Here is a 24,185-nt window from a genome sequence, read left to right as displayed (position 1 = left end):
AAAGCTTCTGCTTTTCTCGCTAATTTGTCTAAGGATGTTCTTAAGTCTAATTCATCTTTTACTTCATACCTTCCTCCTCTTTTTGGTGAATTAGTTGACCTAGACCTAGGATCAAAATAATTCCATTGTTGTGAATTGACAGATAAATATTCAAGGGCGTCCCAAGCCTCTTGTCCTTGAAATTTTTTTTAAAAATTCGCTATGCATAGATTGAATCATTTGATGATTAGAGAGAGTCAAACCATCATAAAAATATTTTGCAAGTCTCCATTTTTCAAAACCATGATGAGGGCATTTTAATAATAAATCTTTAAATATTTCCCAACATTCATAAAACTCTTCATTATCTTTTTGAAAAAACTCTGAGATTTTTCTCCTTAGACTATCAGTTTTAGACATAGGAAAAAATTTCAGCAAAAATTTATTATAAAGTTGATCCCATGTAGTTATAGACCCGTGGGAAGGGAATTTAACCAAACTTTTGATTTGTCTTTTAATGAAAAAGGGAACAATCTTAGTTTGACCGACTCATCAGAAAAATTTTGAAATTTAAATGTTGAGCAAATTTCTAAGAAATCTTTGACATGCATGTAAGGATCCTCTCTATCTAACCCATAAAAAGATGGTAACAATTGAATGATTGATGGATTAAGCTCAAAATGGGTAGCAGAATTCGTAGGAAGAACAATACATGAAGGAGCATTAGATGAAATAGGTGCAAAATATTCAAGCAAAGTTTTTTCAGGCACAACAATTTCATCAACATGAGTTCTATTAGTATTAGCAATTGGTTCCATGATGCTCAAATTCTTACTAACACTTTCAATTTCAAACAAAGATAAGCATCTTTTTACTAATCAATTTTTAGAGTTACGTTCCCAATGATGCTTACAATTTTCACAAACAAGGCAACAAAGATAAATTACAAACAAGCAATTTTCTAATGTGGAAGATCAGTTAAAACCGCAACCACAGAGCATACTTAGAATTTTTAGAGATTTCACAACAATATAATTTTTATGGTTTACTTGTCCCCAGACCTATTTGATTCCACTTACTCGCACACTACTAACAACTCCCCGAGATTAATTAGTAGAGGCGGATTGAGAATTTTGTTCAAATTTCCTTTAAGCGAAAATTGCTTATGGTGAAAGGACAAGATTTAGTTTTTTTTTTTTTTTTTAAAGTATTTTTTCACAATTACATAATAATATGATAAAAGACAAAGAAAAATAGGGTAAAATTAAATAAGACTATAAAAAATTAGGCAAGAGTAGGGAGGCATAACATGCCATCAACCATAACAAAAATAAGGTAAAAATTAGGAGGCCCAAGTGCCATCAACTAAAACATAAGCAAAAAGACTAGAAGGCAAAATCATCATCAACTAGTAACTTGAAAAATAATAATAATAAATAAATAAATAACAACAAGATAAATAAAGAAAATTACAACAAAGCTTAGGAGGCTCAAGTGCCGCCAACTAACAAAGAAATACAAAGAATAAAACTACAACAAAATTTGGAGGCACAAGTGCCATCAACTATACAGCAACGGCGCCAAAAACGTGATGGACCCAAAACGGGTATGTTTTAAATATTTATAACTCCCAAGTGCACGAATCGTATATGAAGTATAGTGTTCGTGTAAGCACTAGATCGAACCCAAAGGAGTTGTCTAAAATAAAAAAGAAAACTATTTTAAACCAAAATTAATAAATTCTAACCTAGCTCCAAAGATTGATGAGATTTAATGTCATGAACATAAAATAAAAGAATTAAAATAAAGTTATTTAAGAGAATGAAAATAAACCAATAATGATTTGAAAATAAGTTGTTAAAGAAAGATTATCAAGATACTATAATCCACAAAATGTAAGTTTAATAATACTTATTAGTATATTGATTCCCAAGTTTTAGTGATAGTTAAAATAAGTCAAACTATCATTTTCCAAATAGATTTATAATTTTAAGCCCAAGCTATTTCTAAAAAGATAGGATTTTTCTTCACTTTTCAAAAAAGTATAACTTCAAAGTATTTAATGTGAATCAACCTAATGAAGCAACAAAAAATCAAATAACATTATTTATAAGGGAAAACATAGTATTTTTGTTCTAAGCATTGGATGTTTACAATTTAATGACACATCTTACACAAAGAATATTATGTTTTGCAAAATAAAGAACAAAGTGCAATATTATCTAACAATCCAAAATATGAGATATTAAAGATGAAAGACATATATGAAGAAGAAAAATCCATAAACTTTGTTGCATTACAATGGAAATCAACATACAACATAAATATTATTTAGTTACAAGTTGCTTCATCATGATCTTAATAATCTTATGAAAAAGATTAGAAGCACATAACTAGAATAGAAATAACAAAATAAATAAAATACATATTTAAAAATGCTCTTGAAAAACACCAAAATGGTAGAAAAGAAGATGGTAACCCAAAAATTAAGCACCCCAAAATGGTATTGAAATTCCATATTTATAGCCAAAATGAGATTATTAAAATAATCAATTTAAATTAGCTAAATTGATCAGATTAATTAAATTAAAAATAATATGACAAGTAGGAGTAAATTGTAGGAGTGATGATGATTTTTGGGTAAAATGTTGTAGAAAAATTGGGTAAAAATGGCATTTTAGGGACAATGGGACAAGGTGCATTTGATGGGCTTAAGAAGGGAAATGGCAGGGGAGAAAGTGGCTGGGTGGCAGGTGGCTTCGGCTGTGCAGGAGGCCCAAGTGGGCTGGGCTTCGAGTTGGTGGGCCAAAGGGAGGGTGGCTGGCTGCAAGGAGGCAAGGTGGGCCGGAGCTGGGTGTGGACCGAACAGCTGGGCAGAGGTGGCTGGGAGGCAAGCCCATGTGGTTGGGAGGCAGCTGAGCCAAGTGGGGCTGGGGGCGTCGGGCCCAGGAGGCTGTTGGAGAGGTGGATGAGTCTGGAGGCGTCGGACCTAGGCTGGCAGGAGGCAGCTAAGCCGAGTGGGTTGGGGTTGTTGAAGGCATCATGCCATTTTCCTTGATTTTCTCTCAAAAATGTCATTTGTTTCTTCATTTTTCTTGATTTTCAAGAGCAAATAAAATACAAAAAATTCTCTACAAAAATAAACATAAATTAAATTAAAACTAAATATTTTCAATAATAAAATATACAACATAAGTTCCATGAAAATATTAATTAAAACTTAATTTACTTAAACATTTAAGCTCAAAATTGCATATTTTTGCTTCTAACTTAACAATATTAATTACAAATAATTAAACTACAACATATTATAATAGAATATCTATAAAAACATATAAAAATCTAACAGATTACAATAAGACTAATAAATTAAAAATTACTTAAAAACTTAATAACTTACATAAAAAATCAAAGACTAAGCAATAATTAATATAAAAAATGTGGTAAAATAACTCTATTTTGCAGAGTTATGAAGGGTCCTTCCCACTTCAACTTGTGATATAATGAATTGAGGGCTGAGAGAGCCCTGTAGGAATTAGTCTTTAGTGGGAAGGGAGCGAGTCCAACAAAATCCAAAAAATCCTTGAAGTAGGATTTCAGGGGTAGCAGAGCCTCTGCCCTCATGTGTTCGCAACTCCAGGCATTGAGCTTAATTTTATTGTTGGGATTGCCATCTCCTGGGGTGAAGCAGCTCCGCTCGCTCGGAGTTGCAGGTCGACACATCATAGTGCCAGAAAGTCTCAAGCTATGATAAGCTAGCAGCTCAGATATTTGGCCTGTGGATGTGACTGAGCTCCAATAATGCTCAACCTTGAAGAAACTCTCTTGCAAGATGGGAATGGAAGCAGCTTGTGAGGTGTAAGGGTGGTTTGAAGAATCCTCCATCAATGAGAATGAAAGGGCACCAGGTTTGAAGGCAATGGTGACTTTGAGTTTAGGGTCAAGAGGGATAGGTCTGATCTCGGGATCCGGATCTGGGTAGATTGTGACCCAAAGTATTTTCCTCTTTCTCTCCTCGACCTCGTCAATCTAACGTCTAAAAAGATCTCGGATGTTCTCTTGTTCTCACCTTTCTCGATGCTCGCGTATCAGGCGCTGGTTCCGAGTGAAGGGTGATTCCGGACTGGGAGTTGATGGGGAATAATGGATAGCGAGCTCTGACCCCCACCGATTCTCAGAGTTCTGTGACATCTAACAAGAAAGAAAAGGGTGAGGGTCAGGCATGTAGGAAATCACAGAAAATATAGTTTTGGTGATTCGAGCTCGAAATTCTGAGATCATGAATTTACCTTAATCGAGATTGAGGTCTCGAAAGGGTAAGATGAATTCGAAGTTAAACCCCGACCTATTGTAAATGTAATGCCCCGGATTCCCTATTATGGTTAACGGCTGGATTAGTAGGCCGGGAGGGCCATAATAGTTTAATTATGCCATTTAGCGTGTTTATGTATGTTTATGAGAATTATATTATAATATAATGTTAATTGTATGCATGCCGATGATATATGTTGAGACCACATTATGATGTGGGTTTGTTCGAGCTGTTCGACATGAGACGATCGTAGATTATTAATTATCGGCGTAGTCACAACAGGTTTAAGTGTCGGGACTTGGTTTGAGTCTCGGGGTGTTTTTGATGGTAAGAGCGTTACCGGGAGATAAAGGGTAACAGGATGTGAATTATTGGTGTTTGAGATTATTGAGAGTAACGGGAATTGGAGAGCGTTAATTATGATTAACGAGTTACGAGGAGAGTACCAAAAATACCCTTGGGAGTCTTTAGAAACCATTAATTGGCCTAGGGGTAAAATGGTCATTTCACCCCTAGGATAGATATAACCTTATTTAGCTGAAAAAGGTGATGGAAAAACAGAGTATATTTTAGAGTTCTCCCGTACCTCCTTTCTCTCACTGTTCTTTGTGGTTTTTGAGCCAACTTTGAGGATTCTAGCTTGGGAAGCAAGCCTTGGGAGTTTGGGAGTGTGTTCCACTAGTGAAGGCCATCATAAGCCGAGCTTTGGGTAAGTTTCTAACCACAGTTTCTCTGGTTTGCTCTGTTTTGGTTTTGTTTTGCAGCTGAAATGTTTAGGGTGAATTCATGGTTTTTGTTGGGAGTTTTGGCTAGGGTTCCCATGCTTGTGATGTTTGGGATGGTTTTTGGGTTCATTTGGCATCAAGAATAGGCTTTGGAAGCTTGGGAATCGAGTTAGAATCGAAGGAGATGAAGAAGGTCGGTTCAGGGGTGTTCTGGGCTGGAGGTAGTGCTACAGCGCCCACCCTAGGGCGCTGTAGCGCTCCTCAGGAGGGTTTCTGGCACTTGGGCGGTTCTGAGTTTAGCACTGTGGCGCTAGGGGTTGAGCGCTGTAGCGCTACCCTGTTCCTTCCAAACCCTGTTTTGAGTGTTTTTAAGGGTTTTTGACTTGGGGTTTCAATCCTTAAGCCCCGGGATCGATTCTACTCACCGTGTGGGCATGTTTCGAGGTCCCGAGGGTGGTGCTTAGGTTAAGACCCTATTATTGTGGATTCTCATTAATGGAGGTTATAATTGGTTGTGATTAGGAAACCGCTAAAGGACCAAAAAGTCGATCGTTCTCAGGGTTGTTCTTTTGTTCGTTCTTGCTCGAACCAGAGGTAAGAAAACTGTACCCCAAGTGTAACATGCATGGATATTCCTGAGGCATGTTGGATGTGAGAATATGAACATAGAATGCTTAGCATATGCTGCTCATTTGTGCATGGCACTGACTTATTAGTCAGGTTTGGCAAGGGTGCTAGTATCACTGTGAAGCTGTGACTTATTAGTCAGGTTCGGCAGGGGTATTGGGCATTGATCACGATGAACTGACTTATTAGTCAGGACGGCCTTGGCGTGTGTCACGCAGGCCAGTAAGATTGAATCTAATCGATTACTAGCATTGAATGACTCAAAGAGCATTAATGCCAGACCGACCCCGAGGGTCGATGAATGAAATAAGCTCTTGGAGGCTAGTGGCTTACTCAGCAGCCACTCTCCCACTTGAATTAGTGACATGCATGGCAGTCACTCAGTGCGGTTTACCAGAACCCGTTGAAGGCTAGTGGCTTACCCATCAGCCACTCGTCCATCTGAATTAGTGACTCGCTTGTCTGTCACTCAGTGTGGTTTATCAGGACCTCTTGTGGTGTTCACTCATTTGTTTGAAAGCTTTATGCTCAGTGTGATTATAATGATAATCATTTGATAATGTTTAAATAAAGTGTTATGCTTTCTTGCTGGGCCTTGGCTCATGGGTGCTATATGGTGCAGGTAAAGGGAAAGAGAAGCTCACCTAGCCTTAAGTGGAGAGCTGATGTGGTGGTGTGTACATATGCAGCCGCTTGACCACCACGGTCAAGGTATTCTCAGAGGAACTAGGGGGTTTACCCTATTTTTGCCGCTTAGGTCGGCGGGTTTGTAACTTTACAACAGTAGTGACCTTTTGTACTGAGAACAGCTTGTAAACGTTTTGTTTAGCTCTGCAGAGCAGTTGTAATAAAATCTCCATTTCCTTTTTACTGGTTTTATACCTTAACCTGTTAATTACACTTAGAGCACATTTTTGACCAAAGGACTCAAGTAGTGAGTCGAATTTCCGATCCACCGTTCACCGTAACGGTTCTGGGGTAGCCAGGGCGTTACAACTTGGTATCAGAGCAATGCCAAGGTTAAGGTTCCTGTAGACTGGCTGGGCATGTACACACATCACTGAAGTCAAGCTCGACTCTTGGTTTGGTAACTCTTTATGTAGTTATGTGCATAACTGCTTAAATGTGGTGCAAATGCTTTGCCTGTATGCATGAGTCACTGTGTTGGCCTTGTGCCCCTGAAATATTATGAACTGTCGTATGATACATGCTGAGTGCTGAGTGCCATAAACATGTATCTGTTTGAGCATATTGAATGACTGTGATAGTTGTCTGTTGTTCTTGGACCGTAAGGCGGCAAGAGGTTTAGTTATTACTACCTGACTTGCCGTATTGATTATTGTTTCAGTAAGGTATCAGTGACAGAATGAACTCAGGACAGACAGCCATGTCAGCTGGCCAGAGTGATCCAGGCCAGAATAATAACAGTCAGGGTCAAGAGAATGACCAATCTCAGGTTCCACAGCCAGCACCTGCAAACTGGCAGCAGTTGTTTAATGATTTGCAGGCTATAGTGATAAAACAGGGGGAGGAGCTTCGTCTCCTAAGACAACAGCAAGTGCCAGTGGTTGCCAGTGCTGCAGAGGCACCTTCTGTGTCGGTGCCAGTTATTGGGCCACTGCCTGGGGTTGAAAACAGATTGGAACCTCTTTATGAGCGGTTCAGGAAACAGCAACCTCCAGTTTTTGAAGGCAGCGCTGATCCTATCAAAGCTGAACAATGGATGAGCATGCTTACCACTATGCTTGACTTTATGAAGGTAGTGGGTAGTGAGAGGGTGGCCTGTGCTGCCTATATGTTTCGGGAAGATGCCCAGATATGGTGGGAAGTGGTTGGTCAGACCAAAGATGTTAATATCCTGAGCTGGGAGGAATTTCAGACCTTGTTTAATGAGAAGTACTATAACGATGCTATAAGAGCGGCGAAGGCCGATGAGTTTATGAGGCTACTTCAGGGAAGCTTATCAGTTACTGAATATGCCTTAAGGTTTGACCGTTTGGCAAAGTTTGCCAAAGAGCTGGTGCCCACTGATGGGACCAGGAGAGAGAGATTTCTCCAGGGGCTACAGCCCAGGTTAGCCCGTGACGTTCGCATCACCACTGTGGCAGGAGTCACTACTTATGCACAGGCGGTGGAGAAGGCACTCACAGCTGAGAGTGCAGAGATTAAGATCTGGCGTGACAATGCAGCCAGAAGGGATTTCAGGAGGCCAGGTCCTCCATTTGTTGGTTCTGGTAGGGGTGTTGGCCCCAGTGATCAGAAGAGGAAGGCTCTTGGTACCTTCCCAGTTCCAGGTCCTGACAGGAGACCTCGTGGTATTACAATAGGTCGTCCTGGGGGCGGTGAAACCTGGAAGACTCGTCCTGAATGCCCTAGGTTCAAAAGGCGCCATTTGGGGGAGTGTAAGGCAAAGGCCTGCTTTTTGTGTGGAGTAGTGGGTCACTTTAAGAAGGATTGCCCTCAGATAAGGAAAGAAGAAGCCAGAAAGGTGGACAGCTCGACCCCAGCTCGAGTGTTCACGTTGACTCAAGCAGAAGCTGAGGCTTCCCCCTCAGTTGTTACAGGTCAGCTTCTTAGTGCAGGAACCCCTTATCACGTGTTAATTGATTCTGGTGCTACACATTCCTTTGTTGCTAGTAGCATTATTGATAGGTTGTGTAGACCTTGTGATTTCTATGCTGTGGGGTTTGGTACTTTGTTACCCACTGGGGAAATGGTGGTATCCAGAAGATGGGTCAGATCTTTGCGAGTGACAGTTGAGGGCAGAGAGTTGTCAGTGGATTTGATAGAGTTAGTTATGACTGACTTTGATATGATACTGGGTATGGATTGGTTGGCAAAGTATGGGGCAACTATTGACTGCAGAAGGAAGATGGTCACCTTTGAGCCTGAAGGTGAGGATCCTTTTGTATTTGTTGGTACTGTGCATGGACCCCGTATTCCTATGATTTCCGTGTTGAGGGCCAGGGATCTTTTGCAGAGAGGATGCATTGGATTCTTAGCCAGTGTGGTTGACACCACTCAGGTCGTGCCAGTGAGACCAGAGGATACCAGACTTGTATGTGAGTTTCTGGATGTGTTTCCAGAAGATCTGCCAGGGTTGCCACCACACAGGGAGATTGAATTTGTTATAGAATTGGCACCAGGGACGGAGCCAGTGTCTAGAGCACCGTACAGAATGGCCCCAGCTGAGTTGAAAGAATTGAAGGTGCAGTTGCAAGAGCTGCTAGATATGGGTTTCATCAGACCTAGTTTTTCACCCTGGGGTGCGCCAGTTCTGTTTGTAAAGAAGAAAGATGGTTCTCTGAGAATGTGTATAGATTACAGGGAATTGAATAAGCTGACAATTAAGAGTAAGTATCCTTTGCCAAGGATAGATGACCTGTTCGATCAGTTGCAAGGTATGAAGGTATTCTCTAAGATTGACCTTCGTTCTGGTTATCATCAGTTAAGGGTTAAGGAGGGAGATATACCGAAGACTGCTTTTCGTACCAGGTATGGGCATTATGAGTTTTTAGTTATGTCATTTGGATTGACTAATGCTCCTGCTGCTTTCATGGATATGATGAACAGGGTGTTCAGGGATTACTTAGACCAGTTTGTGATCATCTTCATCGATGATATTCTGGTATATTCTCAGACTGAGTTAGAGCATGAGCAGCATCTGAGGTTGGTTCTACAGAGACTGAGAGAACACAGATTGTTTGCTAAGTTCAAGAAGTGTGAGTTCTGGTTGTCTCAGGTTTCCTTTCTTGGACAGATTGTCAGTAAGGAGGGGATTAAGGTAGATCCAGCAAAGATCGAAGCGGTCAGAGATTGGCCAAGGCCAAAGAATGCTTTTGAGGTTAGAAGTTTCCTTGGATTGGCAGGTTATTACAGGCGGTTCGTGGAAGGGTTCTCGAAGATTGCTAGTGCTTTGACTGAGCTGACACGCAAGAGCCAGAAGTTTGTGTGGTCAGATAAGTGTGAGAACAGCTTCCAGGAACTGAAGCAGAGGTTGATTACAGCTCCGATTCTGAGTCTTCCGATAGACCAGGAGAAGTTTGTGATATATTGTGACGCTTCTCATCAGGGTTTGGGCTGTGTTTTGATGCAATCAGAGAGGGTTATTTCCTATGCTTCTCGTTAGTTGAAGGAGTATGAAAAGAGGTATCCTACTCATGATCTGGAGTTGGCAGCTGTGGTTTTTGCCTTAAAGATATGGAGGCACTATCTCTATGGAGAGAAGTGTGAGATCTATACAGACCACAAGAGCTTGAAATACTTCTTCACCCAGAAAGACCTAAATATGAGGCAAAGGCGTTGGCTGGAGTTAGTGAAGGACTATGATTGTGAGATTTTGTATCGCCCAGGGAAAGCCAACGTGGTAGCGGATGCCTTGAGCCGGAAGGGTCCGGGGCAGATTCATGGTATGAGACTGTTAGCTAGAGAGTTAGCAGATGATATGACCAGGGCTGGTATAGAGTTGCTGGTGGGCCAGTTGGCTAATATTACGCTACAGTCTACATTATTGGAGAGGATCAAAGAAGGTCAGTTAAGTGATCCTCAGCAGATTAAGATCAGGGAAGATGTTCTGGCTGGAGCATCCAGAGATTATATAGTGTCTGAGGTAGGTTTGTTGAGATACAAAGGGCAGATATGTGTACCGTTAGACATTGCATTGAGGGAAGAGATTCTGGATGAATCTCATACTACACCTTACTCTTTGCATCCAGGCACCACAAAGATGTATCAAGATGTGAGATCGTTATATTGGTGGCCGGGGATGAAGAGAGATGTAGTAGAGTATGTGGCTAAGTGCTTGACATGTCAACAGATCAAGGCTGAGCATCAGAGGCCGGCAGGGTCACTGCAGCCTCTGGATATTCCTGAGTGGAAGTGGGAGGACATCACGATGGATTTTGTGGTGGGCTTGCCCAGGACTACTGGTCAGCATGATTCTATTTGGGTGATAGTGGATCGCTACACCAAGTCAGCTCACTTTCTGCCAGTGAGGACTACTTATACAATTGATCAGTATGCAGATCTCTATGTGAGAGAGATCGTGCGGCTCCATGGTGCACCTAGGTCGATCGTGTCAGATCGGGACCCTACTTTTACTTCCAAGTTTTGGGGGAGTTTGCAGAAAGCCATGGGGACAAAGTTGAAGTTCAGTACAGCTTATCATCCTCAGACAGATGGGCAATCTGAGAGGACGATCCAGATCTTGGAGGACATGCTGAGAGCATGTGTACTGGATTTCGGTGGTTCTTGGAGTAAGTACCTGCCTTTGATAGAATTCTCCTACAACAACAGTTACCAGTCTACCATTGGAGTTGCACCTTATGAGATGCTATATGGTAGGAAGTGTAGATCTCCCATTCATTGGGATGAGACAGGTGAAAGGAGATACTTAGGTCCTGATGCGGTACAGAGGACCAGTGAGGCTATAGAGAAGATTAGAGCTAGAATGCTTGCTTCTCAGAGTAGACAGAAGAGCTATGCTGATCCCAAGCGTAGGAACATGGTGTTCCAAGTAGGAGACTATGTTTTCCTCAGAGTCTCGCCATGGAAAGGGGTGAGAAGGTTTGGGAAGAAAGGCAAGTTGAGTCCCAGGTTTGTAGGTCCATTTGAGATCCTGGAGAGGATTGGTCAAGTGGCTTACAGGCTAGCTTTGCCTCCGGCGTTGTCGGCTGTGCATAATGTATTTCATGTTTCCGCTCTTCGGAGGTACGTATCTGATGAGAGTCATGTTTTGAGTAATGAGGATCTGGAACTTGAGCCAGATCTCTCCTTTGAGGAGCAGCCTGTTCAGATACTTGATCAGAAGGATAAAGTCCTCAGGAACAAGACAATACCTTTGGTTAAGGTGTTGTGGAGGAACAGCAAGGTCGAGGAGGCGACCTGGGAGCTGGAGTCTGATATGCGGAGTCAGTATCCCGAGCTGTTCAGGTAAATTTTGAGGACGAAATTTCTGTAAGGAGGGGATAGTTGTAATGCCCCGGATTCCCTATTATGGTTAACGGCTGGATTAGTAGGCCGGGAGGGCCATAATTGTTTAATTATGCCATTTAACGTGTTTATGTATGTTTATGAGAATTATATTATAATATAATGTTAATTGTATGCAGGCCGATGATATATGTTGAGACCACATTATGATGTGGGTTTGTTCGAGCTGTTCGACATGAGACGATCGTAGATTATTAATTATCGGCGTAGTCACAACAGGTTTAAGTGTCGGGACTTGGTTTGAGTCTCGGGGTGTTTTTGATGGTAAGAGCGTTACCGGGAGATAAAGGGTAACGGGATGTGAATTATTGGTGTTTGAGATTATTGAGAGTAACGGGAATTGGAGAGCGTTAATTATGATTAACGAGTTACGAGGAGAGTACCAAAAATACCCTTGGGAGTCTTTAGAAACCATTAATTGACCTAGGGGTAAAATGGTCATTTCACCCCTAGGATAGATATAACCTTATTTAGCTGAAAAAGGTGATGGAAAAACAGAGTATGTTTTAGAGTTCTCCCGTACCTCCTTTCTCTCACTGTTCTTTGTGGTTTTTGAGCCAACTTTGAGGATTCTAGCTTGGGAAGCAAGCCTTGGGAGTTTGGGAGTGTGTTCCACTAGTGAAGGCCATCATAAGCCGAGCTTTGGGTAAGTTTCTAACCACAGTTTCTCTGGTTTGCTCTGTTTTGGTTTTGTTTTGCAGCTGAAATGTTTAGGGTGAATTCATGGTTTTTGTTGGGAGTTTTGGCTAGGGTTCCCATGCTTGTGATGTTTGGGATGGTTTTTGGGTTCATTTGGCATCAAGAATAGGCTTTGGAAGCTTGGGAATCGAGTTAGAATCGAAGGAGATGAAGAAGGTCGGTTCAGGGGTGTTCTGGGCTGGAGGTAGCGCTACAGCGCCCACCCTAGGGCGCTGTAGCGCTCCTCAGGAGGGTTTCTGGCACTTGGGCGGTTCTGAGTTTAGCGCTGTGGCGCTAGGGGTTGAGCGCTGTAGCGCTACCCTGTTCCTTCCAAACCCTGTTTTGAGTGTTTTTAAGGGTTTTTGAATTGGGGTTTCAATCCTTAAGCCCCGGGATCGATTCTACTCACCGTGTGGGCATGTTTCGAGGTCCCGAGGGTGGTGCTTAGGTTAAGACCCTATTATTGTGGATTCTCATTAATGGAGGTTATAATTGGTTGTGATTAGATAACCGCTAAAGGACCAAAAAGTCGATCGTTCTCAGGGTTGTTCTTTTGTTCGTTCTTGCTCGAACCAGAGGTAAGAAAACTGCACCCCAAGTGTAACATGCATGGATATTCCTGAGGCATGTTGGATGTGAGAATATGAACATAGAATGCTTAGCATATGCTGCTCATTTGTGCATGGCACTGACTTATTAGTCAGGTTTGGCAAGGGTGCTAGTATCACTGTGAAGCTGTGACTTATTAGTCAGGTTCGGCAGGGGTATTGGGCATTGATCACGATGAACTGACTTATTAGTCAGGACGGCCTTGGCGTGTGTCACGCAGGCCAGTAAGATTGGATCTAATCGATTATTAGCATTGAATGACTCAAAGAGCATTAATGCCAGACCGACCCCGAGGGTCGATGAATGAAATAAGCGCTTGGAGGCTAGTGGCTTACTCAGCAGCCACTCTCCCACTTGAATTAGTGACATGCATGGCAGTCACTCAGTGCGGTTTACCAGAACCCGTTGAAGGCTAGTGGCTTACCCATCAGCCACTCTTCCATCTGAATTAGTGACTCGCTTGTCAGTCACTCAGTGTGGTTTATCAGGACCTCATGTGGTGTTCACTCATTTGTTTGAAAGCTTTATGCTCAGTATGATTATAATGATAATCATTTGATAATGTTTATATAAAGTGTTATGCTTTCTTGCTGGGCCTTGGCTCATGGGTGCTATATGGTGCAGGTAAAGGGAAAGAGAAGCTCACCTAGCCTTGAGTGGAGAGCTAATGTGGTGGTGTGTACATATGCAACCGCTTGACCACCACGGTCAAGGTATTCTCAGAGGAACTAGGGGGTTTACCCTATTTTTGCCGCTTAGGTCGGCGGGTTTGTAACTTTACAACAGTAGTGACCTTTTGTACTGAGAACAGCTTGTAAACGTTTTGTTTAGCTCTGCAGAGCAGTTGTAATAAAATCTCCATTTCCTTTTTACTGGTTTTATACCTTAACCTGTTAATTACACTTAGAGCACATTTTTGACCAAAGGACTCAGGTAGTGAGTCGAATTTCTGGTCCACCGTTCACCGTAACGGTTCTGGGGTAGCCAGGGCGTTACAGTAAAGGTCGGGCTTCAAGCATGTACTCACGCGAGAGAATGGGGAAGGGGATATCAGTTTTAAGGATCCAGAATTTTCAGGGATAAAGCTGATGGTTACCCAAAAAGGTGATATTTTCGGGATTTGTGCAGTTAAAACCCTAAATCGAAACCCCTATTTCTTGGCTTACACGAAACACTATCATTGATCACCCTATTTTTGCATTTTTTGCACTAAATCTGGGTTTGAGAACTGTGGTTTCAAAAAAATTTGAATCAAAAGTTTGTTCAACATCAGATAAACTACTTTGCAAAAGCTTAAACTAGTAAACACATTCATATAGCAGAAAAGTACGTAAAAATCTATGAAAAAACAAAATACGAGAGTCAAGAATAGAAACTTACACATAGAAGTTTGCGAGAACAGAGAAATTGTTGACTGGAATGTTGGTAGCAAGAACGACTTCACTAAATCGAATATGTTGGTGGTATATTGTTTCCGTGGTTTGGAGAACATGCAATGAAAACTTGGTACAAAGAAATGAGGCACTGTTTCTCTGGTGCGAGCTTTTTCTATGAAAAGTGTAATAGTAAAATGAGGAAGATGAATTGGGTATATTTATAGACCCCAGGGGATGCCAAGGGTCAAACTAATCTTGGTCGTTGGTTTGATTTGGAGTCTGTTCTAATGGTTGGGGTGTAAATATGGTAACAGCGGAAAAAAGGAGATATGAAAAGACATGGGGCAGATTAAAAAGGTACTCAAGTACTCTGACTGTCCAATCCTTGGCTGACGCATGTCCACACTAGAGTGTGGTAGGTGGTCCGATTTTCGAAAGTAGCTGTTCAAAAGTTTCATTCTAATAGGATTCGAACTAATACTTTTGAGGGGGCAAAATGTTACACCCGAATTTCGAGAATGGAAATTTTGATCTCGAAATAAGCAAAGTCGTCATATAATCAGCATTAATGAGAATATTAGGGACAATATCGCTGAGTATTAAAACAACAACGTCGGAATTTCTTAACTCGGAACCACGCGGTCTCGAAGGTGTTTCGAGGTTACAAGTCAAGCTCGAAGCTACAATGACAAGGGTGCAACACTTGTGTAAATCTCTTGGTTTATATTTTTCCATCAGACAAGACGGTTCGAGCTCAGGCATTGTGAGCTCGAAAATGATGATCTCGACAAAGTTACTTGTTAAGACTGAGGCAAACCAAGGTTGCGAGCTCTTGATGGTTAGTCAATCTCGAAGATATGTAATTCGAACATGTGAGATCGATGGCCAAGTGTGGACACAGTTATTGTTTAAAAATCCTTATATCTAAGGGATTTGTTGTAATCTGTTAATGAATCCCAAATATCATGGGATTTATACGCGTATTATATATTTATATACATTTAATTGTATTTATTTTGAGATTTGATTAATAACTTCCTGAAATGTGAGGAGATATTCTGTAAACCAGTTTATAAATAGATTGGAGAAATTCATTTGTAGACACTGAAAATTGGTATTAGGAATACTCTGTTAAATTGCTTCCAAAAAATCTTTGAGAGAATTCTATAGTTGAATAACATTGACTTGTGGTGTAATGCCTCGAATTTCCTAATAAGGGTTAGGACATTGATTAGGAGGCCGGGAGGGACATAATTGAGTTATGATGCTATTTAATGATCATATGCATGTGTTATGTGAATTATATTATTATATGACGATAAATGCGTGCATATGGGTGTATTTATAATTATAAGGGTATTTTGGTAATTTGGTCGCTGTGGGCGTAATTGTGTATTTTGGGTGCATGGTTGTGATTAATTAATATAGCCACATTATAAGGTGGATTGGTTCAAGCTATTCGGCATGAGACGATCATGAAAGGTAAGTGTTCGGTCTAGTCATAACGGGTTTAAGTTCGGGGCTCGGGGTGAGTCTCGGGGTCACTTCGATGATTAGAGCATTACTGGGAATAAAAGGGTAATGAGATATGTATTATCCAATAAATTAGCATTTGTGACGTGGCAGATAATTCTCTTGACACGTGGCTGATACCTGGAAGGCGTCTGCTAGAGTATCGACTAGTATGCACAGCAGAAGCAGAACCAGCCTATCTTACCCACGACCAGTCTGGTCGGTGGTTCCGCAACCAAGGCAACAATTATGGAAGATCTTTGTGAATCCCGAATTTATCTCATGCAATCTTCTGGATATCCGATTTATTCAGGGAATAATATCTGTAACAATATTTTGTAACCCTCCTTGAACCTATAAATAGCAAGAGATAGCTCAAGGGAATGAGACCTTTTTTTTTCGACTTTTTGGCTTCTGAATCAGAGAGATATAGAATTTCTCCTAGTAAATTTGTATTGTTTGTTGGAAGTGTTGAAACTCATTGAACTCAAGTTCTCTGATCACACTTTTGGTTCGTTATCAATATCATTCTAAGTGGACGTAGGTCATTACCAGATCCTGGGGCCGAACCACTATAAATCACTGTGTTTTCTTTACTTTTGTCATTACGTTATTCTTTATACATTCGTCTATATCATTCATATTTTGACTCCGTGTCAGTTGGCCAAATCATGGGTCAACATTCTGGTGCTTTCGTTGAGAGGACGATTCATTGCTATAAAAAAAAACTGATGGCGAAAGCAGGAAGAAAAGCTGGCCAGACTGCCGCCGTCGCACCGTCGAATCCACTACCTCCTCCTCCACCTGAAAACATGGCGGAAGATGAGCCGCAACTAGATTTTGAAGAGGAGGAAATGGACGATGCGGCGCTGAAGAGCACCCTGGGCGCGTTGCAAGAAGAATTGGCTAGTCTGAGGGCCAATCAAGAGACTGCCGCAGAAGTTATGGCGCGACAGCAGCAGGAGCTTGATCGTCAGTGGGCGGAGTTGAGCGAGAGACAAGCAGAGGTGGACCGCCGCCAGACCGAGGCCATGGCAGCCCTCGAAGCAGCCTTGTTGTTGGCAAGAAATCAGGCCGCACCTGCCTCGCAGCCTAACCAACCTGAAAATGGGCCACCTCAGAAGGGTCCCAATCCTAGCCCACCAGTTCAGCCTTCAAGTCCGCAAAGGCCTGAACAGCCCCAGACGCCCCATGACGATGTCCCACTGGACCCCGAGGCAAATCCACCATCCCAAGCTGCTCGGGGTAATCCCCCACAGCAAAGGCAGAATCGGGCCAAGCGTCAGCCTCGTAGTCCTAGGCGCCATGAGAATGATGGGCCCAACCAAGTAAACAGAGGTCACTACCCTCCTGGTAACAGGAGGGACTCGGAGCTAGGCTCTGCGGTCCGTGGACCCCCGCGATATAACGATGCATATGGACCCCGCGACCAGCGCAGGCCGCCCTCTAACGCTCGGGGCGTTTCTGCCAGAGACGGCAACAGAGGGAACAGTCAGTCTCACCACAGGCATACAAGGTTCAGAGATGGTCATGGGTACAATGAGGCCGACTCAGGCAAGGGAAATGCTGATGGGAGGAACGGAAATAGAGGAAAAAGCAGGAGCCAAGTACCTCAAGGTGACCAACCGAATGAACAAGATGCTGGGGGGCAGCCCAGGCAAAATAATGTCTTCAATCGACTCGGAGGTAGCGAGCAACGAAGAAGAGAAGAAGACCTGAGAGATGTACTCAATGATCGTCGCGAGAAGCACGGCGAGAACATCCCCCCAGCCACAGAGGCCACCGCAATTCCTGCCACAGTGCAAGCCCAGATAGACGCACTTAATCAGGCTGTGCAGCAGTTGGTCGGAGGAAGGACTTCTTACATCGACCACGACAGGAGGAAAGGTACTCCTTTCGTCCAGAGGATAGCTAACGCCGAAACTCCTAGCAAGTTCAAAATGCCTACGCTCTCAAACTTTGATGGATATGGGGACCCAGTCTCGCATGTGAATAAATTTGAGATTCAGATGGACATTCAGAAAGTGTCCGAAGACGCTCGGTGCAGGATCTTTCCTGCAACACTTTCTGAAGCAGCACAGGAGTGGTTCCTTAAGTTCCCCCCTGCAAGCATAGTTTCCTGGGAAATGTTCGTAAGGGAGTTCTACGGACAATTCTATGCGGGTCGTGTGCACCCAACCGAAGCAAACCAGCTGGTTGAGATCCACCAGCAGGATGGAGAATCCCTGAAGGATTACATCCAGCGCTTTATGCGAGCAGCAGCTGGAGCAAAGACAGTCGGAGACGAAGGAAAAATGATGGTTATAACCGCAGGAGTGAGACGTCGTTCTCCTCTATGGAAGAGTCTCCGTAAGGACGGGGTTAGAACCACCCAGGAGTTCTTGGACCGAGCTGATTGATATATCAAGCTCGAAGAGGCCATTGCTGATGATGGAAAACCCTCGAACAAGGGGAAGAAGACCGCCGAACCCACCAAAGCCGCCAATGGTTCCAAACCTGATGGCAACGGCAAAGGCGACAAGCGCAGCAACGGTAATGGCAAGAACGGTGGAAAACGGCCGCACAATGAGCCTTCCACCTCCGACAATAAACGAGCCAAGGGTAATCGTTATGAACCTAGATTCACTAACTATACCGCCCTCATCGAGTCTCGGGGAGAGGTTTACCAGGCCACAAGCTCTAGTGTGCCTTACAAGAAACCTGGACCCATTCGAAAAGACATTTCGAAAAGAGACAATACCAAGTTCTGTCGTTACCATAACGACTACTGACATGACACTAATGAATGCAACCAGTTAAAAGACGAAATCGAGTTCCTTATTAGACAAGGACACTTGAGAAGGTACGTACGGGCCTCGAGAACTTCCCAACGAGAAGCCCCAGGTGGCAACGAGCAGACATCCACACGCCAACGCTCGCCACCATTACAGCCTGCCCCCGTAGTCGGAACACTCTTAACCATCTATGGAGGCCCGCACCTTGCGGGAAATAGCAGAAAGGCTAGAAAACGATATGTTCGGACTCTACGTCACGACCAGGACATCGAGATGATGACTGTGGAGGACCGTGCGCCCAAAAAGGCTCGCTCAGAGAAATATGGGATAACCTTCTCCGAAGGTGATGCCTAGCACGTCCGGTTCCCACATTCCGATCCGCTGGTCGTGGACATCCAGATGGCTAATATGATGGTAAAAAGGGTACTAGTCGATACAGGAAGTTTAGTGAACATCTTGTAGAAGTCAACGCTGGAACACATGGAGCCCTGCAATCAAACCATATATGGCTTCTCTGGAGAAGGACTCGCCCCAGCCGGAATGATTAAACTCCCAGTAACCACCGGTACAGTGCCTGCCTCAAGGACATTACTCACCACTTTTGTAGTGGTCGGTTGTCCTTTAGCATATAACGCCGTTATTGGAAGGCCCATACTGGTTGATCTAAGGGCCATCATCTCCATGTGGAACCTAGCCATGAAGTTTCCAACGGACGCAGGGGTAGGGTGCGTCTTAGGAAACCAAAGGGAAGCCAGGGAGTGCTATAACGCCTCGATCACAAAGGCAAAAAGCGGAACATCGAAGAGCGCTACCCCAGACCGATTGCAGATGACAGAAGACAGCCAAGCCCAATCAGGTGGTAACGTCACCAAATAGGGTGTTGCCCAAAGTGAGGATATAGATTTGGATCCTCGCTTTGGGGATTTTGAAGAAAATGTTGGACCCGTCGAGGACCTGGAAGAGGTCCAACTCGATGAAAAAGACCCGACCAGAGTCGTGAAGGTTGGGAAGAATTTAGAGCCTACCACAAAATAGGCACTGGTGGAATTCTTACAAGAAAACCAGGAAGTGTTCGCCTGGTCGCATGAAGACATGGTTGGGATAGATCCGGCAGTGATCAGCCATGTCCTGAACATAAACAAAGCCTTTCCACCTGTGCAACAAAAAAGAAGGCTGCTCGATAAAGACAGATCAAAAGCCTTAAAAGAAGAAGTTGAAAGACTTAATGAGAATGGGTTCATCAGGGTGGCATTTTATCCATCGTGGGTCTCCAATCCCGTGTTAGTCCCCAAGCCTAATGGCAAATGGCGGACCTGCGTGGATTTTACAAATCTCAATAAAGCCTGCCCAAAAGACTGTTTCCCACTCCCAAGGATCGACCAGCTGGTCGATGCTACTGCAGGACATGAGATCCTCTCGTTCATGGACGTGTATTCAGGTTACAACCAGATCAGCATGCATCCCCCTGACGAGGATCATACCTGCTTTCGGACCGATACAGGGTTATATTGTTACAAAGTAATGCCCTTCGGGCTGAAAAACGCAGGTGCGACTTACCAACGACTGGTCAACCACATGTTCAAGGAGCTGATCGGGGTAAGCATGGAGGTATATGTGGATGACATGCTAGTAAAGTCCAAGAAGGCAGAAGGACATGAGAGGGATTTGCAAGGATGCTTTGATGTGTTAAACAAGTATCAGATGAAATTGAACCCCCTCAAATGTTCCTTTGGAGTCGGATCAAGGAAGTTTTTGGGGTTTATAGTAAATTCAAGAGGAATCGAGGCCAACCCTGACAAGATAAAAGCCCTGATCGACATGAAGTCGCGAGAGAGAATCAAGGACGTACAAAGCCTGACCGGAAGGATCGCTGCCCTAAGTAGATTCATCTCAAAATCAACTGACAAGTGCGTTATATTCTTTAATCTACTAAGGGGGAATAAGAAATTTGAATGGAAGGAAGACTGCGAACAAGCATTCCAGGCCTTAAAAACACATATGTCGCAACCTCCCATCCTATCAAAACCAATCGAAGGAGAAACTTTGTATATCTATCTGGCGATTACCGAAGTTGCTGCTAGTGCGGTACTAATACGGGAGGAAGAAGGCGTACAGAAAGCTGTTTACTATGTCAGCAAAAGGCTTATCGGTGCAGAATTGAAATATCCACCAATCGAGAGATTAGCATATTGCTTAATTCTAGCCTCCAGAAAGTTGCGTCCATATTTCCAAGCCCATCCTATCACAGTTCTAACCGACCAGCCCCTTCGGCAAGTCCTCCAAAAACCTGAGGCGGCTGGACGACTGTTAAAATGGGCAGTCGAATTGGGACAGTTCGATGTAACTTATTCATCGCGATCAGCAATAAAAGGACAAATCTTGGCCGACTTTATTGCGGAGTTCACCGAACTCCCCAGCAGTGATCTGGGTAAACAGCCTGAAGCGCCCATGCCTCAAGACAAAACTCCTTCATGGAAACTATTCACGGATGGATCATCCAATGAATCCCACGCTGGAGCAGGAGTGATATTGATAACGCCCGAAGGGCATCGATTTCACTGCGCAATCAGGTTTGACTTCGCAGCATCAAACAATGAAGCAGAATACGAAGCGCTCCTCGCTGGACTGAGAATGGCCAAAGATATGAGCATAAAAACGCTTGATATTTACAGTGACTCTCAGCTGGTCGTGAATCAAGTCCTGGGAGAATATCAAGCGCGAGGATTGAAGATGATGGCCTACCTTAATAAAGCGAAAGATTTGCTAGCCCAGTTCACAAAGTACACCCTCCAGCAAATTCCGCGAGACCAAAATTCGAATGCAGACGCCTTAGCTAAACTCGCAAGTGCGAAGGATGTTGACACCTTGAACATAGTCCCGGTAGAAAGATTGAGTAGGCCAAGCATTGAAATGGCCGAAGCCAACATGGAGATTCGTGCAGAAGATACGTGGATGACGCCTTACCTGGAGTATCTGACAAATGGAACATTGCCAGCAGATGGAAACAAGGCCAGAACTCTGCAAAGGCGGGCTGCTAGGTACATACTGCTCGACGGTGTTATCTACCGAAGAGGATATTCAATGCCTCTACTCAGATGCATTACATCAGAAAAAGCTAAGGAACTCATGAAAGAGGTGCATGAAGGCTTCTGCGGAGATCACGCTGGAGGGCAGAGTTTGGCGAAAAAAGTTCTAAGACAAGGCTACTTCTGGCCAACAATGAACGAGGATTCAATGGAGTACGTACGAAGATGCGATAAATGTCAAAGGTTCTCCAAGATCCCACGAGTCGCTCCAAACGAGCTAAAGAAGATGCAGAGCCCGTGGCCTTTCGCAATATGGGGAATAGACTTGATTGGATCACTGCCAACAGGAAAAGGAGGAGTAAAGTATGCAGTCGTGGCAGTCGATTATTTCACAAAATGGGCCGAAGCTGAACCACTCGCAACCATCACAGCCAAAAAATTTCTTGACTTCGTCATCAAGAACATTGTATGCCGGTATGGATTGCCCAGGAAGGTAGTTTCAGACAACAGGACCCAATTTGACAGCGACCTGTTCACCGATTTTTGCGAGAGGCATGGAGTTATTAAGAGCTTTTCTTCAGTCGCACACCCCCAAGAAAATGGGCAAGTCGAAGCTGTAAACAAAACTCTCAAGGACACCCTGAAAAAACGACTTGAAGAAGCTAAAGGAGCATGGCCAGAACAGCTGCCTGAAGTCCTCTGGTCGTATAGAACATCTCATCGAACAGCGACAGGGCATACCCCATTTTCTCTAGCCTACGGATATGAGGCAATGTTACCTGTCGAGTTAGATCCCCCCTCACATCGGCGTTTGACCTACGACCAGGACGTGAACAACCAGTTGATGATGGAGTCCCTAGACTCAATCGATGAGATAAGAGAAAAATCTCAACTCCGAGTTGCTGCTTACCAGCAAAAAGTCGCCCGGTACTTTAACTCCAAAGTTAAAGAAAGAAAATTCAACGTCGGAGATTTGGTGCTACAACGTGTTTTCTTAAATACCCGCGACCCCACTGCTGGAGTGCTCGGACCTAACTGGGAAGGGCCTTACCAGATTGAAGAAGTCCTTCACCCAGGCACCTACAAACTTGCACGCTTAAACGGAGATCTCATTCCGCGCTATTGGAATGGAGAACACCTGCGCAAGTATTATCAATGAACAGCCTTTTTTAAAGGACTGGCTTGTTTAAATTTCTCTTTTAATTTTAACAAGTTTTGCAAAGAGGGTTAGCCACGATGTATGGCTGACTGCTCATATATGTAAGATTCTATTTCAGAGTCACTCGTAAAGACATGTTTAGTCCATTTTTAATACGAGATTATAAGGGACTGTGCTCAGCCAGTCATTCTTGCCAACCTTTGTGAATTTATATTTACAAGTATTTGTTCATTACGTGTGTTATTTTGCTGTATTACAAGTATCAGTTTTACTACGGACAGGAACGTTCGAACAGGTTATGGTCAAGGCAAGTAACCAAGGACCTAAAGCTCCTCGATCACTTGGGGGGCATATAAGGCACATCGATAGCAAAGCATACTCTTAAGGTATGTAAACACATGAACAAAATAAGTGAAAGCATGCTACAGTACTTAGAGTATTTTTCAAAATTTATGTTTTGTTAAATCATGCCAAAGTACTATGCTAAGTCCGGTCATACGGATAAATGTTATAATAAAATATTATAGCACCAAGAGTTAAGCTTTTACACCACAAGCATCGCTGCTTGGATGTAACTGTTCAAATAATAAAAAAAAAGAAGATTTACTGCCCGTGCAGTAAAGTTTAAAAAGAAATTACTATCTTTACACCACGACCCTTGGGTCGTATATCCAAAAAAAAGAAGAAAAAACAAATAAGAATTTAAGAGGCATTCGGGGCTGGAGGATCCTGAGCAGCATCCTGGTTAGTCACGTCCTCAACAGCATCTTCTTCTTCCAAACCAGCGACGCTTGGAGTGGCAGGGGTCGCGGCTCTTGCCTCCTCTTCGGCCAGTTGGGCAGCACATCGGGCCAGCTCCGCAGTTCTGACTTCCTCTGAAAGGTAACTAAAGTCAGCACCCTGATTGTGTTTCCAGAAATTGTAGAAACATCGGAGTGTTGTCCTCTTATACTTTTCCAGATTCTTGGAGTTGTCGAGCTCCAACTGCTTCACTTTGCCCTCGAGGGAGAGAATAGCCTTATCCTTGGTCTTGGCTACCTCCCCCAGATGCTTGATTTCACGGAGCTGGGTTCTGCTGATCTCCCGGTACTCTTGCCTCAACTTGACCGTTGCTTCCTTCGCAGCTTCAGCCTCGGACAGCTTAGTCACTGCTGCATCCCTCTCTCAGATCACCGCCTCCAACTCCTTAGCATACTTAGCCTCAACAGCCGAAAGCTCCTCGGCCGCTTTCACCTGGAACCTCTCGATGGCTTTTGCCTCGACCTTCTCGATATAAGCCTGGGCTCGGGTACGGGCAGTAATGGCAGAAAGTAAGGCCTGTGCACAAGGAAAAAGGAGTCAGAACTTATCACGAAGACTAAAATACTAAAGACTCAAAGAATAAAGAAGCACTTACGCTGGAGATTTCATTCAAAGC

The 24,185-nt window shown here is 43.5% G+C and overlaps 1 non-coding gene across 1 annotated transcript; it reads left to right on the top strand.

Annotated features, from left to right (window-relative positions):
* Positions 1-277: 277 nt before the first annotated feature.
* On the top strand, positions 278-384 carry LOC133820599 (small nucleolar RNA R71). Its single transcript, XR_009887005.1, has one exon. It is a non-coding gene; the product is annotated as a small nucleolar RNA R71 (small nucleolar RNA).
* Positions 385-24,185: the final 23,801 nt, after the last annotated feature.

The sequence above is a fragment of the Humulus lupulus genome, chromosome 2 (assembly GCF_963169125.1).
Source record: "Humulus lupulus chromosome 2, drHumLupu1.1, whole genome shotgun sequence".
Taxonomy (NCBI): Eukaryota; Viridiplantae; Streptophyta; class Magnoliopsida; order Rosales; family Cannabaceae; genus Humulus; species Humulus lupulus.
The sequence above is the reverse complement of the archived record's forward strand: the minus strand, read 5'-3'. Positions and strand labels throughout refer to the sequence as shown.